Genomic DNA, 16,827 nt, shown 5'->3' on the forward strand with positions numbered 1-16,827 from the left:
AATGTGAGACAGAGGAAGTACTTTTTAATAGCAATATTTTGATTTGATTATAATTTGTCCAATTTATTAATCCTCTCAAGTTCCATAAAATACTAAATTTCATTCAAATTCATAGTTTTCTATATATATGCATAGGCAAATCTAAATGTTGAACTGTTAAATTTTTATTATCTCCGTCCCCCAAAATTTGCTACACTTTGACCCGACACGGGTTTTAAAAAATGTAATGGAAAGTGAGTTGAAAAAGTTGGTGGGATGTGGGTCCTACTTTTAAAGTAATAGTTTTATAATAAAATGTGAGTAGGAATGAGTTAGTAGAATATGGGGTCCACTACCAAAAATGGTAAAAGTGAAGTGTATCAAATTTTTAGGGACGGACCGAAATAGTAAACTGTATCAAATTTTCAGGGACGGAGGTAGTATGTTTTAACCAACATAGTTTCAAATTTTCGTGAGATTGAGTTCGATCCTTATCCACATGAGATACTTTAAAAAATTACTCCCTCAGTCCGTCATTAAATGTTCCACTTTTCCTTTTTCGTCTATCTGCCAATAAATATTTCGTTTCACTTTTACTATATTTGGAAAGTGGACCCTATATTCCACTAACTCATTCTACTCACATTTTATTATAAAATCAATATATGAAAATAGGTCTCATCTTCCACTAACTTTCTACCCACTTTTCTATATAAAAGTCAAACAATTTCTTAAGACCCGGTCAAATATGATACATTTAAGGAGGCAGTATTTACTCCCTCCTCCCTCCATTCCCTAATAATTGTTCTATTTATCATTTTTGTCCGTTCATTAATAACAGTATTTCATTTTCGACAATTAACCTCATATTCACCAACTTTATTTGTATAAAATTTGAACTCACATTCTATTAACTATTTCCGTCTACTTTTCACTATATTTCTTAAAGTTTGTGTCCAATCAACGAGGCCTTATATTAGTGGACGGAAGAAGTATACATAATATATACTTTATATTTTGTTATCAAGCTTTTTTTTATGTTACTACTCATATGTTTTACATTTCGTTGGTACATTAATTATATTTATCTCCACTTTTTATTGTTCTATATGCTTCCACAATTCTACAATTTTCTATGTTATCATTTAAAAAATCATTTTATTATTTTGGGTTGTCCATGATTTACGGATGCCACATTCCACTAATTATTACACTCACAATCTATTGCTACTATTACTATAGAACTAATATTCCCTCCATTTCAAGATAGTTGAAGGAATTCTTTTGGGCATGAGATTTAAAAAATTGATGTCTTAAAGGTTAAAGTGGAGAAAGTAAAATAAAAGAAAGAATAAAGTTAGAGAAACGAAGAGAGAGTAACGAATCCAAAAAAAGAAATAAATTAATTGCCTTGGGACAATCAAAAAAAAATACAACATAACTACATTGAGGGAGTATAAAAAATGAGTCTCATATTCCACTTATTTTTTTTCATAGAGTATACAATTTCTTAAAAATAGCAAGAGATCAAAATGACTCTTTAAATGGTAAAATTAAATGGTAAAATGAGATAGTATATATTTAATCATTTTACTTGATTTTGCAATATTAATACAAAATCTGAAAAGGCTGAAATCGTAATTTGTCAAGAATCACGATCCTTTTAAAGCAGCCTCCGGCGCGAAATTTCTGAGTTAACAATCAAACAAGCAGCTAAATCGTTTAAACCCTATTTTGTGATTTGTTCATTACTTTGATTTTCCAATTGCTTAATGAGACCTACGCACGATCCACAGCGTAATCGACACAACAACTCCACAATCCACACCATAACACCACCAATCAATGCCAAATCAACAAGATCAACACCACAATTTATACAAAAACAGAGAACTCAAGTAATCAACTAATAACACCAATTGCAGAATGTAATACGGATGATTTGATAGATTCAGATGATCAAATAAGAACAAAGGAATTGAACGATAATGAAATGTGAACTAAGCTAAGATAGAAGTGCTTCGGATCCACGATCCTCAGCCCGAGCTCAACGGAGAATCACCGGATCACCGGATTCTCACGATGACCCTAGCTCGCAAGCTAACACACATTTTTCATGAATGAATAACAACTGCCCTTTGCCTTCTATTTATAGCTGCACTATCTCACTGAGTCAGCACAATTCTGCCAGCTCATACTAGAAGATTATACTCACTTGTCGACGTAGCTTATTCCTCTCCACCTCAGCTTAGCTTGCTCATTGCATATGATAATTTGTGCTTGCAACAGCTCCGCTCTCACGGAGATGGCGCTTCTTCTTCTAAAGATAATTTTCCTTTTCTTGTCGGTTTCTGATTTTAAGCCTTTAAGGTTCAATTTCTGCTAATGGAGATGTAGTGTTTATTGCTGTTTACCGACTTTGAGAAGTGAAATTTCTGCAGAGAAAGAGAAGAGAAATGTAGTGGAAAGAGAAGATCAACTACACAGAAAGTTCTGATTCGGAAGATGATGAAGTGGCGCAGAGTGATGTTTCAGCCAAGGTTGGTTGTTCGGAATGATTATTGATGGCTGTTCTGGGAGTGTTTTGTTAATGCATTGTGAAATTGGATATATATTTTGTAAATTTAATTTGTGGTGAGCTGTTTGGAAGTCTCTCACCATGAAGGTAGTGGTATTTCTAAAAATATTGAGGCGTGAAAAATCGATATAGATTTAGGAAAACCTTAGACTTAAATGAGTATCAATCATGTTTTATGAAACAATAGGTGTGTAGGCTCGATAGACTTAAACTCGGCTAAATATGGTTTACGAATGGCTATTCCCTACTTCCATACATCTACCATTCCATTAATCGTCTAGGTGAAACTCAATTTTGTTAGTATACATTCACTCTTTAGCCCTTTACGCCCAACCACATTTGTTAGAGGCATCACTCACTTTTCATCTTGAGTTTGGATACTAGTGATTCTGATGGTGTCCCGAAGAGGAGGAAAACTGAGTCCTATGCAAAAAGGGGAAGCCGGAGTAGTAAAAAAGCTGAGGAGGAAGAGAGTGAGGATGCAGATACTGAGATTATGGAAGGAATTTTAGTTGACTTTGCTGGTGACATAGCTGAGGAATCTGGTTGGAAACAGAAGGTAGGAAGAAAAAACATAGGCCAGTCTAATTTGTGGCAAAAATTAGAACAAGAAAAATAGATTTCGACCAGTTAATCAGAATGAAATACTGATAACTTTCGATCCTTCAGATGACTTGATAATTCCACTGCTAAGATTACAGGGGTGGCTAGCTTGGGCTTTGGGGCAAGAGGAATCTTCTGCCTGAGGTGGCATCCTTGCCGATGAGATGGGAATGGGAGAGACTCTCCAGGAAATAGTGCTCATTCTTTTCAAAAGAAGTATCTCAACACGAAGTTCTTCAAGGTGAATAACCACAAATAAAGGGTACACTTGTTATGCGTCCCGTTGTCGCTGTCAAGCAGTTGGTTAGAGTGATTGTTCGGTTCACTTCAAAAGGAAGCACCAAAGTTTTTGTCTATCTTGGTCCCGGCCGAGAAACAAAATCTTGGTCAGCATCAGCTTTTGGATTATGATTTTGTTATTATGACATATGGAGTTGGTGAGACGGAATATAGAAATTATGTGATGACTCCTAAAGAAGAATGTCAGCGTTGTTCTTTCATGTGCGTAAGTTAAAAGGTCACTTGAGATGTTGCTATTGGCCTCGAATTGTTAAGCCGAATGCTGAGGTTCATAGATAAATATTAGTGGTCACAAGGAAGTGGAAAATGACAATTCTATTGAGATTTCAGATGCGACTGGCCAAACTTCATCCGAGGGAAAGCATATTTTGCATAACGTATTGTATTGGATGAGGTAACCCTGATATGTAACCATTGTATGAATCTAGCTACTTAACTTTTGTTTGGAATAAAGCATTTGTTTTCTTTGGCAGACTGATGATTATGAGAGTCAAAGTTGGGTCATAAAGTTCCTTCGTTATGCTTGTTTGCGGACGGTGGGTATTTATGCCCCTCTTTTTTGCATGTAACAGATTACTTATGCATTGTGTTGGAAGAGATTCATTAATTCATCAATATAATTTTGTGAACCAGCGGTCTGACTAGGTTTGTATAAGAGAAATATACATTTAGCATATGTACCCGCTAATTTTGTAAAACAAGGGCTCAAACTAATCACATCCAATGAATAACAATGAATTGTTGAATTAGGTATTTATTGTCACTGTATCTGTATGATTCTGCTATTTGTAATTCTCTCTCCCTTGCCAACAGATTGGACTTTGTTTCTTTCATCAAAAGTGTTCCATTGTTACCTCCTTGTGGACGAGCTCTACTACATTGTAAGTTATGGTTGTTGAAGAGTGGTACCTTCAAACTTACTGCACAATACTAATAGGTTTGAAATTCCTTTCAGATTCTCTTTGTCCAGATAGTTCCTTTCTCATATCATTGCTGCAGGGATTGCAATTGCAATACGCTTGATCACAGGTACAGCTTGAGTTTAAGGCATATCTCTTTGTCAATTACTTTTCTTCTTCTGTCTTCTCTTCCTCACTGGTCTGGTCTGTGTGAGAGAGAACGTACAAGAAACCCAAACAAGCAAACATGGGACTGGGATATTTGTTTAGTCTCAATATGGGATGTATATCAGATCAGACTTGCAATACTTAATTGCAATTTGACCATAATTTTTATTTATATCCCTAGATTAATTATGTTTTTCCCTTTCTGTTCCTTGCTTAAGAGTAATTTTGTGATCCAGTGCAATGCATGTCTTTGTATCCTATTGTGTTCTGATGTTACTATAACTATAGTGTAATATCTATTGTGTCTAGCTGTTTAAATATCTGAACCTTTTATGTGTTACAGTTCTGCAGAATGCCCAGGATGTGAGCATAAAGATGCTCGACACTTCTGCTGGTGGACGAGAGTGAGCATAGATAAATATATTTTTCCTGACATTTTTGTATTTAGACATATCATATTGACCAGCAATATTTTCATTATTTTAGTATATTTCCAAGCCGATACTATATCGTCGTGGTAATACGGTGGTCAGTAGAGGTGCTATGATTTTGTTAAAGCACAAAATCTTGAAAAGTGTAATGTTAAGGCAGACAAAAGAGGGCAGAGCAGCTGATCTTGTACTACCTTATAGAATTGTATGTTTTTTATGTTAAACAATCAGAATTTATTGTTGAATTGTTCAGCATTGTCATATATTGTAAGTCTGCTTTAATTCAGGTTACCTTGAAAACATATTCACTCGATGCTGATGAAGAAGACTATTATACAGCACTCTACGATGAAACTCAAGTAGAGTTTAATAAGTATGCCATCTGAATTCACCATCTATCATTTCGAGTTTATCTGTCAATTGTAAAAAGTTTACCCCCTCCAAGAACGCAAATGAAGGCACTTTACAAATACAATATTTGTGTCTTATTGGCAGATACGTCCATGCAGGAACATATTGGCTCTACTGACACGTCTATGACAGGTTATTGTTGGATCAGCCTTATGCTAAGATTTTGGTTCATTTAATGTTCAACATATTCATATAATGTTTATATATTGTTCAAGTTTCAGAAACAATATAAGCAGGATTGGACATCTAACTTTAGCATGTCATGAATTTCTATAATCAAATGTTTGTAATCAGCTTATCAGAATTAGTATACTGAAGTATTTTTTCATGTATAGATTAGCTATGAGGCAACAAATAATGATTTAAACTCCAAATTTGGACAAGACCTGTCTAAAACAACAAATAAAGAAAGTGGGATATGATCAAACTGATGCAGTATAACCCAACACATGCTTGGGTTTCTAGTTGCAAGCAAAATTCTGTGTTTATTACGTATAACAAAGTACATTGCAACATGGATCATTTTATTGCTCCCAAACTCCGTCCATACCTCACTTTTCTGATCATTAACTTTAACTAATCCTACTAAAATGCAGGCACTTGATCATCCGTATCTTGTGGATTTTTCTCCTGCTTCAATGGACAGAAAGGGCAAAGCAGTTGAATTCACCACCAACAATGATGGGAAAAAGCAAAAGTAAAAAACAACCATTAAAGGATTCAGACCATTGAGTATTTTGAATAATACAATTCAGCTTAAGGATGTTCAGGATTTTCTGACGAGTACCAAAATTGAAGCCTTGGTATGTGCGATTTTGTAATTTCTCCTCAACCCTTCAATGGAAAAAAGGAAATATGATAATTTGATTTCTGCAATAAAAATAATAACTCATGCATCCCATCTTTCTTTCTTTCTCTTTTTTTTCTGATCAATTTATTGATAGATAGATTTGTGTGCCTATGTTTAGCTTTGGTTTAGGTAAAATATTTTCGTGATTAATCTGTTGCAACTGCTTCGTTGTGAGTATAATTTACTACAGAGGGAAGTGTTGAATTGTAGTCAACAATTGTTGACTTTGTTGGCAAAATATTTGTCCCACATCGGTGGGGATAGGATTAGTTTGGGGGAGAGTTGCCTATAAAAGGAACTCTCCTGCCCCATTTGTAAATATCCTCAAACATTTGTTTCTCTTCTCCATTTAATATAATCGGTCTCTGCTGAGGGTGCTCGGAGACGTAGGCAATTTGGCCGAACTCCGTTATCAAAGTTTCGGGTGTGTTCTTTCTTTATTATTTATTTTGTTTCGCATTTATTTCTGGGTTTGCTTTTTTGCTGTAATATTGTATTCAATATTGTATTCAATATTATTTGCGGGTTGTTGTAGTAGTGTTTTGTACACCGACTGATAAATTCTGTTTGGAGTCTGGTAATTAAGAGAGGATAGTGTCCCCACCAGTCTTTCCAGAGAATTTATTTGAGGAAGTAATTTTATCGAGGTAGACCCCATTGGGTTAACTCTAAAATTACTGAATCGGTTCATTTCACTATTTGAGAGAAAATTTGCCCGGTTTTCTCCACAAGTGGTATCAGAGCCAAGGTTCGTCCTTGGTTCTATTTGTTTGTAATATTGAATACTTTATTTTGAGTCTGTAATGGCGGGTAATGATCAAGAAGTCAAGGCTAGTTCGTCATCATGGTCGAGGCTTCCACTGTCAAATATGAAATTGACGGTGGAGATATTTGACGGTACTGGCCATTTTGGTATGTGGCAGGGGGAGGTTCTAGACTCTCTTTTCCAACAGGGTCTTGACATTGCCATTGAAGAAAAGAAACCAGAAGATATAGATGATAAAGATTGGAGTACCATAAATCGGTTAGCTTGTGGAACAATTCGGTCGTGTCTGTCTAGGGAGCAGAAGTATGCTGTCAAGAATGAGACTTCTGCACATAGATTGTGGAAGACACTGGAGGACAAATTTCTAAAGAAGAGTGGTCAGAATAAGCTCCTTATGAAGAAAAGGTTGTTCCGATTTGAATACCGATCAGGTACCACTATGAATGAACACATTACTTTGTTTAATCAGTTAGTAGCAGACCTGCTAAATTTAGATGTGAAATTTGAAGATGAGGATCTGGCATTGATGTTGTTGTCGTCTCTTCCTGATGAATTTGAACATCTGGAGACCACATTGCTCCATGGTAAAGAGAATGTGTCTTTAGATACTGTATGTTCTGCTTTGTATAGTCATGAATTGCGAAAGGCAGATAAAATGAAAGGCAAAGCAGTTACAGATGAAGCATTAGTGGCAAGGGGTCGTCAACAAGGCCGATCAAAGGAGAGAAGTGGAAGGTCCAAATCGAAAAGACGAGCTGCCAAAGATGAGTGTGCTTTCTGTTATGAGAAAGGACATTGGAAGAAAGACTGCCCAAAATTGAAGAAGAAAGAAAAGGCTTCGCAGGATGCAAATGTTGCTGAATGCAAAAATGATGCAGAGTCGGATTGTTCTTTGACGGTTTCACCTACAACATCGCATCTAGACGAGTGGATATTGGATTCAGGTTGTACCTATCATATGTGTCCCATCAGGGAGTGGTTCTTTGATTTCGAAGAAATCAATGGCGGACTTGTTTACATGGGAAATGACAGTCCATGTAAAACAGTCGGGATAGGCTCAATCAAGCTGCAAAATCAGGATGGATCCACCAGAATTTTAAAGGATGTGCGGTACGTGCCCCAGTTGAAGAAGAATCTCATCTCTTTGGGGGCCTTAGAATCTACAGGCCTAGTTGTGATGATGCTAGATGGAATTCTTAAAGCAACTTCAGGAGCATTGGTGATGTTGAAAGGCGTGAGGAAGAACAATTTGTATTACTACCAAGGTAGTACAGTTGTTGGGACAGTAGCAACTGCAACTTCGAGTAGCAAGAAGGATGCAGAGGCGACGAAGCTTTGGCATTTGCGATTGGGACATGCTGGTGAGAGATCATTGCAAATTCTCGCCAAGCAAGGATTGCTGAAAGGTACGAAGTCTTGCAAATTAGAGTTTTGCGAGCATTGTGTTCTGGGAAAACAACGAAGAGTGAAATTTGGCACTGCAATCCATAATACAAAGGGAATTCTGGATTACGTGCACTCTGATGTGTGGGGACCTGCCAAGACTCCGTCACTTGGAGGTAGACACTATTTTGTCACTTTTGTTGATGATTTTTCCAGAAGAGTTTGGGTGTACACTATGAAGAGCAAAGATGAAGTCCTTGGGATTTTTCTAAAATGGAAAGCTCAAGTTGAAAATCAGATGGGGAGGAAGATCAAGGTTCTCCGATCAGACAACAGGGGAGAATACAAGAGTGATCCTTTCCAAGATGTATGCCAGGAGTGTGGCATAGTTCGGCACTTCACAGTGAGAAATACACCACAGCAGAATGGAGTGTCAGAGCGTATGAATCGAACACTAGTGGAGAAAGTTCGTTGTATGCTGTCTAATGCTGGGCTAGACAGGAAATTTTGGGCTGAGGCCATTACATACGCTCAACACATTGTCAATCGTTTGCCATGTTCTGCCATTGATGGCAAGACTCCTTTAGAGGTATGGTCCGGTAAACCTGCAACTGATTATGATTCTTTGCGTATTTTTGGTTCCGTTGCATATTATCATGTCACTGAATCAAAATTGGATCCACGTGCAAAGAAGGCTTTGTTTATGGGTTTCAGTGCTGGTGTTAAAGGATATCGGTTATGGTGTTTGGAGTCTAAGAAGACGATTGTAAGTAGGGATGTTACCTTTGATGAATCTTCCATGTTGAATAAGGTAAATCCAAATAGTAGTGATACTTCGCAGCAGGTGGAGTATACACCCAAGCAGGTGGAGTTCGAAGATGCAGTTGTGATCCCGACTACGAACACCACAAATGACTCTCCTACGGAAGAAGAAGAGTCAGATGATGAAGAGGTTCCATCCCAAGAACCTTCGCAGCAATCAGAGCCAATTGCAGTCAGGCGAACGAGGCGGGAAAATAAGAGACCTGCTCGTTTTGCGGATATGGTAGCATATGCGCTTCCAGTTGTTGATGATGTTCCAGGTATCTTTTCGAAAGCTATTGAAAGTTCAGAAAGTGATGGTTGGAAAGGTGCTTTGGAAGAAGAGATGCAATCTCTTCAGAAAAATAAGACGTGGAAGCTGATGCCGTTGCCGAAAGGCAAGAAGGCAATTGGATGCAAATGGGTTTTTGCAAAGAAAGAGGGATTTCCTCACAAAGATGATGTTCGCTACAAAGCAAGATTGGTAGCTAAAGGCTACGCCCAGAAGGAGGGAATTGATTACAATGAGGTATTTTCACCTGTTGTTAAACATTCCTCCATTAGAATTTTGTTGGCTTTGGTAGCGCAGTTGAATTTGGAGCTAGCTCAACTTGATGTGAAGACCGCGTTTTTACACGGTAATTTGAAAGAGGAAATCTATATGACCCAACCAGAGGGATTCAAGGTTGCTGGTAAAGAAAACTGGGTTTGCAAGTTGAACAAATCGTTGTACGGATTGAAGCAGTCTTCAAGACAGTGGTACAAACGGTTTGATAAATTTATGAAGGATCAGATGTACACAAGAAGCAAATACGACCACTGTGTGTATTTGCGCAGACTTCAAGATGGGTCCTACACCTACCTTCTCTTATACGTTGATGATATGCTAATAGCATCAAAGAGCCAAGTTGAAATTGACAGATTGAAGGCTCAGTTGAGTAAGGAGTTCGAGATATGAAGGATTTGGGGGAAGCCAAGAAGATTCTCGGCATGGAGATTACAAGGGATAGAGAGGGAGGCAAGCTTTGGCTGACACAGAAGCAGTATTTGACCAAAGTACTTCAGCGTTTTGGTATAAACGATGATTCCAAACCTGTAAGTACCCCACTTGCTCCTCATTTGAAACTTAGTTCTCAGTTATCTCCAAATACGGATGATGAGCGAGAATATATGGCGAAAGTTCCCTATGCTAACGCAGTTGGAAGCTTGATGTATGCAATGGTGTGTACAAGACCCGACATTTCACAGGTCGTTGGTATTGTGAGCAGATACATGCATGATCCAGGCAAGGGTCATTGGCAAGCTGTGAAATGGATTCTGCGGTATATCAAAGATACTATAGATATTGGTTTGTTGTTTGAGCAGGATAAATCACTTGGTCATTTTGCAGTCGGATATTGTGATTCCGACTATACTGGTGATTTGGATAAGCGAAGATCTACTACTGGCTATTTGTTCACTTTAGCGAGTGCGCCAGTTAGTTGGAAGTCTACCTTGCAGTCAACGGTAGCTTTGTCTACGACAGAGGCAGAGTACATGGCCATTACCGAAGCTGTGAAAGAGGCAATTTGGCTTCATGGGTTGCTGAAAGAATTGGGTGTTGGTCAGAAACAACTTGAAGTATATTCTGACAGACAGAGTGCTATCCATTTAGCAAAGAATCAGGTCTTTCATGCAAGGACGAAGCATATTGATGTTCGCTATCACTTTGTGCGGGAAATTCTCGAAGAAGAGGAAATTGTCATCAGAAAGGTTCCGACTTTGGAGAATCCTGCAGATATGTTGACCAAGGTGGTGACGAGAGCCAAGTTTGAACATTGTTTGGACTTGGTTAATATTCTGCGAATTGGAGTTGGCGCTTGACAGCGCCAATATGAAAGCACCGCGAGTCATTTATTTGGGTGGAGAAGATTCGTGTTCGGTGGGACTTGAAATTTTTTGCCAAGGTGGAGATTTGTTGAATTGTAGTCAACAATTGTTGACTTTGTTAGCAAAATATTTGTCCCACATCGGTGGGGATAGGATTAGTTTGGGGGAGAGTTGCCTATAAAAGGAACTCTCCTGCCCCATTTTTAAATATCCTCAAACATTTGTTTCTCTTCTCCATTTAATATAATCGGGCTCTGCTGAGGGTGCTCGGAGACGTAGGCAATTTGGCCGAACTTCGTTATCAAAGTTTCGGGTGTGTTCTTTCTTTATTATTTATTTTGTTCCGCATTTATTTCTGGGTTTGCTTTTCTGCTGTAATATTGTATTCAATATTATTTGCGGGTTGTTGTAGTAGTGTTTTGTACACCGACTGATAAATTCTGTTTGGAGTCTGGTAATTAAGAGAGGACAGTGTCCCCACCAGTCTTTCCAGAGAATTTATTTGAGGAAGTAATTTTATCGAGGTAGACCCCATTGGGTTAACTCTAAAATTACTGAATCGGTTCATTTCACTATTTGAGAGAAAATTTGCCCGGTTTTCTCAACAGGAAGAAATTCGATTTATGGTTGAAAGGGATGGTTCTACCAAGGCAATTGTCTTCAGTCAGTTCTTGCCTTTCCTGGATCTCATACACTATGCCCTTCAAAATGTGAATTGGTTTTAAACTTGTAAAGTGTTTGGTATTTTATTTGTTTGTTTATTACTTTATTTAAAGGAAAAACACATAATAGTTATTTTCCTTTTTGTGAATAGTCTGGAGTGAACTTTGTGCTCCTTTAGATGGATCCATGGCTATGAAAGTTAGAGATACTGCTATAAAAAAATTTACCGAGGATCCTAGCTGAAGAGTGATTTTAATGAGCTTAAAAGCAGGGGGTGTTGCCCTCAATCTCACAGTAGCTTCACATGTAAGAATTTCATTTTCTTCGATCCTATTAGAACTTTATTGCCCTCTGATATCTTAAACACACAGCTTCAGTCAGTTCTTGCCTTTCCTGAATTGTATTCATATAGATACTGATATATGGCCACAAGTTAATTAATGATTTTCATTTCGATGGCATTAGGTTTCCATTATGGATCCATGGTGGAATCCTGCCATGGAGTGGCATGCGCAAGACAAAAATTCATCGAATATGCCAATATAAACCAATCTGGTATGTTAAATGAGTTGTTGTTTAAGGTCTGCACGTAGATTTTACGTTGGTTCTGATCTTTCGTTCCCATTTTTTCTTTCTAAGGATTGTGAAGTTTATTATTGAAAACACCATTGAGGAAAGAGTTTTCAAGTTGCAGGAGCAGAAGGAATCATTAGTCGATGGGTTAGTTGATATTCTCTTATAAGTTTTGTTTATGACCTTTATTATCTGTAACAAGGGAGCAGAAAATAACCATATAACCATAGATACCGATGATTCGTCTAGAACCTTCTCCAACTCGACCGCCTATATTCTTAACTCGTGTCACTTTGATGCCGTGTTCTGGATGAATCGTCAGAGGCTCAGGATAAATTAACAACAGATGATCTGGTATACCAGTTTGATCCCTAAGCTACATCAGTCTGCTGGGAAATTCTAGATTTTTGTCGCAACAATCGGTTAGTGTTTCCTTTCGATGAGCAAACAAACTGCTAAAACTAGTCAGGTAGTTGTGGCTCCTTTTGGCAAAGAATGTGTTAAAGGCATGAATGTGTTACAGTTTTGGTGGTGGAATTCGAATCCTAAGCCTCTCTATTACAGATATAAGATCACACCGTTTGCTTTATTTGATCTGGTTTAATTTCTGTAACTGAGTCAGTATCATGCAATTTATTCTGTTTGCTGTTATGAAAATAGAATAAGTGAATATTAAAATTCGTTAAATTTCAACAGACAGAGCTCTGAATATTGTCCGAGTGAACCGAAACAGTTGAAATTCAGTGGTTTAGTGTAATTTTTTCACTTTTTTCCCTCTATTTTGCATTTGTGAGGGCATCCGCAATGCAACGACCACTTTTTCCAGACTGCAGGGGAGTGTTGGGGCCCAGCCGCAGCGCGCGTTTTGCCCTATCAGGCAGTGAGTGTGGCTGGCGGAGATGGAAGAGGGAGAGTGATGAGAGATGGAGGGCTGAAATACATTTAATCGACTTTGATCGATTAAATCCCAAACTACAACAGGTGAACAGACTGCAAATCTATTCCGGACAAACTTTTCGACACTTGAAAGCTGTTTAGGATCGTCTTGAACTTGATTGACATGCCATCTGGCATTACATTTCATGTAGTCCTTCACATAAGTTGTTTTTTCTCTCGTTTTCTTAATAAAATTATCAAACCTATCGTCTCTCGTTTGTCGAAGCTGCTTATCAGCTTTCTTGAATATTTGAAGTTGTAATGTGACATAATAGTAGCCGTTGGAATATTAGTCTTCCTATTTTCATTTTTTTCTTGCGTTAATTGCTGAAATAGTGTAGTTAATTAGTTATTGACTTTTAAAAAGTTGCAACTATTAAATTCTGATTTTTGTTGGTTTGTTTGTTGCATATTTAAATAAATGCCGTGTTAGAATATTTATGTATACCATTATTTTTTTTGTTGTTCACAAATAGAATAACAATTTTCTTTTGAACATTTATCTTACGTCCCTGAAAATTTGATACAGTTTACTATTTCAGTCCGTTCCTAAAAATTTGATACACTTTACTTTTACCATTTTTGGCAGTGGACCCCATATTCCACTAAATCATTCCTACTCACATTTTATTATAAAACTAATACTTTAAAAGTAGGACTCACATCTACCAACTTTTTCAACTCACTTTTCATTACATTTCTTAAAACCCGTGTCGGGTCAAAGTATAGCAAATTTTGGAGGACGGAGGTAGCCATTGTTATAATTGTATCTCATATCACTCACTATTTACGAAGAGAAAACATTAATTCTCACAGATTTAATATAGTGAGACGCATTCTCCAATTAATAAATAATAGAGTCTCTAATGATAATTTTTTCCCATTAAATTTACTTATTTTATATATTATACTCTTATAATATATTGGAATTAATTAGAAAACAACCCGGAGCAAATACTTCTAATCAATACTCCCTCCGTCCGCGAATAGACGGATTTTAAGAAATGTAAAGAAAAGTGGATAGAAAAAAGTTAGTGGAATAAGGGTCTCACTTGTAGTATTAGTTTTAAATGAAATGTGAGTTAAATGAATTATTGAAATGTTAGAGCCTATTACTCCCTCCGTCCGCGAATAGGAGTCCCAGTTGAGTTGGGTGCGGGTTTTAAGAAAAGTTTGAGTGTAATAATTTAAGTGTGTGATAGTAGAATGTGAGACCCATTTATATTATTATTTGCAATCAAAGTGGATTAAAATTAATTGCAGCTTCTAAATTAAGGGAAAAGTGGGGTCATTTTTTATATTCCCAAGATAAAATGTCTAACCGGGACTCCTAATGGCGGACGGATGAAAATAGCCAACTGGGACTCCTATTCGCGGACGGAGGGAGTACTATTTATGGTAAAAGTGAACCGGGACTTTTATTCGCGGGCGGACTAAAATAGAAAAAAAAAAAAAGACGGGATTTCTATTCGCCGGCAAACTGAGGGAGTAATAATAATGCTACAAGGTCATATTCCCTAGATAAAATAATGGTTTTTGTGAAAATTACCTTATACTATTTCTGATAAAATTATCAAATACGAATACCATATAGTACGAATTTCATCTACTATAAATATTTATAGTTTATAATCTCTATTTAATGAATAACTGATATAATTGATAAATCCAAGTACGGTGGAGGGAAACTGACAGATTCTGTTTTAATTCCCTCTCCTTCTTGAAAAACACACACACACACACACTACTGCAAAATGGAATAGAATTTCAGAGATCATATTCTCCAGTGTTCTTCACGGCTTCTCCACTTCCAGCTCAAACTGCAACGACCTCACCCGCCGTCGACTGCCGCGATCCTCCTCATCTACACAGCTTATTTTCCCACATTTTTCAATCTCCAAGAAAAAAAGGAAGTCTCAAGGTGTAAAGCTCTAAACCTAACTTCAAGCATTAGGAATAATTATATGAAATCACCGTTACTGCATTTATTCTGTCCATATTTAAATTGTTTTCTAGTTAAATTGTAGAATTTCAATGGATAACTGTGAAGGCTTAAATTAGGGGAAATATTATGTTGATAATGTGTATTTTTGATCTGAAATGTGTCAAGATATTGTGGATATATTGTTAAATGGAATATTAAAATATTGACGGTTGTTTCTTGATTGACAAATTCTGATGTTAACAAGTGAAATTCTACAGGCCTACTTTAGATAGATGCTTATGATTCTTCATTTAAAGAAGTTGCTTGTTACATTCAAGAAATGTTGCCTTGCTAATAGAGATTCTTGTACTACTAGGTAAAAAATGTCTAATTTTGAAGGAGTGGAGATCTCAATCAAAGTAGTGACAGACAAGGACAAAACAAGGGTTCTATTTGTCGAGGGTGATGGAAATTTTGCGGATATATTACTAAGTATTTTAGTAATGCCACTAGGAAGAGTCGTCAAAATGCTGGCGAATGACCATGTGAAAGAGAATAGGCCTACCATAGGATGCATAGGCAATATATACAATAGCATGAAGGCTCTTGATTGCTCCTGTTTCTGTTCCAGACGTGTCAAAGAATCTCTGACTGATCCATTGTCTTCTTTCGATGAAGAGTGTGCTGGCCTGAAACTGGACATATGTGATTATCGTCCTTCGTATTACTCTTGTCATTCTATTTGTGGTCTTAGCTTGAGGAAGTTAAGTGTCTACTGGGATGAGCCGGTATGTAAATGCTATAAGAATATGAAGTTGCGGACAGGTGAAGAGCAAATCCAATCAGATCGTCTTGGTAAAGTATTCACTCTAGACGATGCAACCTTCATCGTAACCGATGATTTGCATATCATGCCCAGTACAGGAACGGTCGCTGAAATGGTCACCATCCTAGGCTTTGGAAAACCAGAAGGCACTGCTAAACAGGATGTGAAATTAAAGCATAAGGATGTGAGTATTGATTTTGCATCCTTACATGTTTCTTCATTAATTGAAAGTCTATTAATTTTTGTTGTTGTTGTTGTTGTTGTTGTTGTTTTCAGTTTGTAGACCTTTACATTGCATCTCTAATTTCAGAGACACCACTGTCTGAAGTGATTCTCAAGAAAACAGGGCAGGAAGTAAAGTTAGGTAAAATTATGCTACGAGCTAAGAATACGGAAAGTGTACCCCAAGAGAGTGACAAAAAACAGATGATATTGAAGATGGTTATTAACAAATCAACAAAGAAGCTTTTGTTTGCGCGAGGGGATAAGGCCATAGTTGATTTATTGTTTAGTTTTCTCCCGATCTCACTTGGAGGGGTGGAGAGATTGCTAGCAGGAAAGCCTTTTATTAAAAGTATCGACCATCTATACAAGAGTGTCCACAATGCTAGAAACAAGAATTACTTCAAAAATTCAGACATCGAAAAGAGACTTAACCGGTCTTCGCTTGCGCATGGATATCTACCCAAAAGCTATGTCCTAAATCTGGATGAAGAAAAGTTGCCTTCTGACATTGAGAAATACTATGTGTATTATCAATTATCTAAAAGTTTCTTCTATGGCCAAGGGAAGTATCTAAGGGGGCCTAAGACTTACATGATTTACGATGATCTCACCATTGAACCCTTCTATATGGCAGACATATTT

At 37.2% G+C, this 16,827-nt stretch overlaps 1 long non-coding RNA gene and 2 pseudogenes across 2 annotated transcripts; all 3 read left to right on the top strand.

Annotated features, from left to right (window-relative positions):
• The first annotated feature begins 2,284 nt into the window (after positions 1-2,284).
• Positions 2,285-3,962, top strand: LOC125195628 (uncharacterized; annotated as a pseudogene).
• A 140-nt stretch (positions 3,963-4,102) lies between these two features.
• On the top strand, positions 4,103-4,970 carry LOC148929752 (uncharacterized). The gene is made up of 3 exons (XR_016129095.1): positions 4,103-4,341; positions 4,416-4,489; positions 4,871-4,970. It is a non-coding gene; the product is annotated as an uncharacterized LOC148929752 (long non-coding RNA).
• Positions 4,971-5,106: 136 nt separating this feature from the next.
• LOC125195629 (ATP-dependent helicase rhp16-like) lies at positions 5,107-13,605 on the top strand (annotated as a pseudogene). The gene is made up of 8 exons (XR_016128912.1): positions 5,107-5,163; positions 5,246-5,317; positions 5,966-6,172; positions 10,635-10,637; positions 11,647-11,748; positions 11,853-12,007; positions 12,167-12,256; positions 12,341-13,605. The product of XR_016128912.1 is annotated as an ATP-dependent helicase rhp16-like (transcript).
• The last annotated feature ends 3,222 nt before the right edge of the window (positions 13,606-16,827 follow it).

The sequence above is a fragment of the Salvia hispanica genome, chromosome 4 (assembly GCF_029641045.1).
Source record: "Salvia hispanica isolate PSC_SH4W2 chromosome 4, Shi_PSC_v1, whole genome shotgun sequence".
In the NCBI taxonomy this organism is placed as follows: domain Eukaryota; kingdom Viridiplantae; phylum Streptophyta; class Magnoliopsida; order Lamiales; family Lamiaceae; genus Salvia; species Salvia hispanica.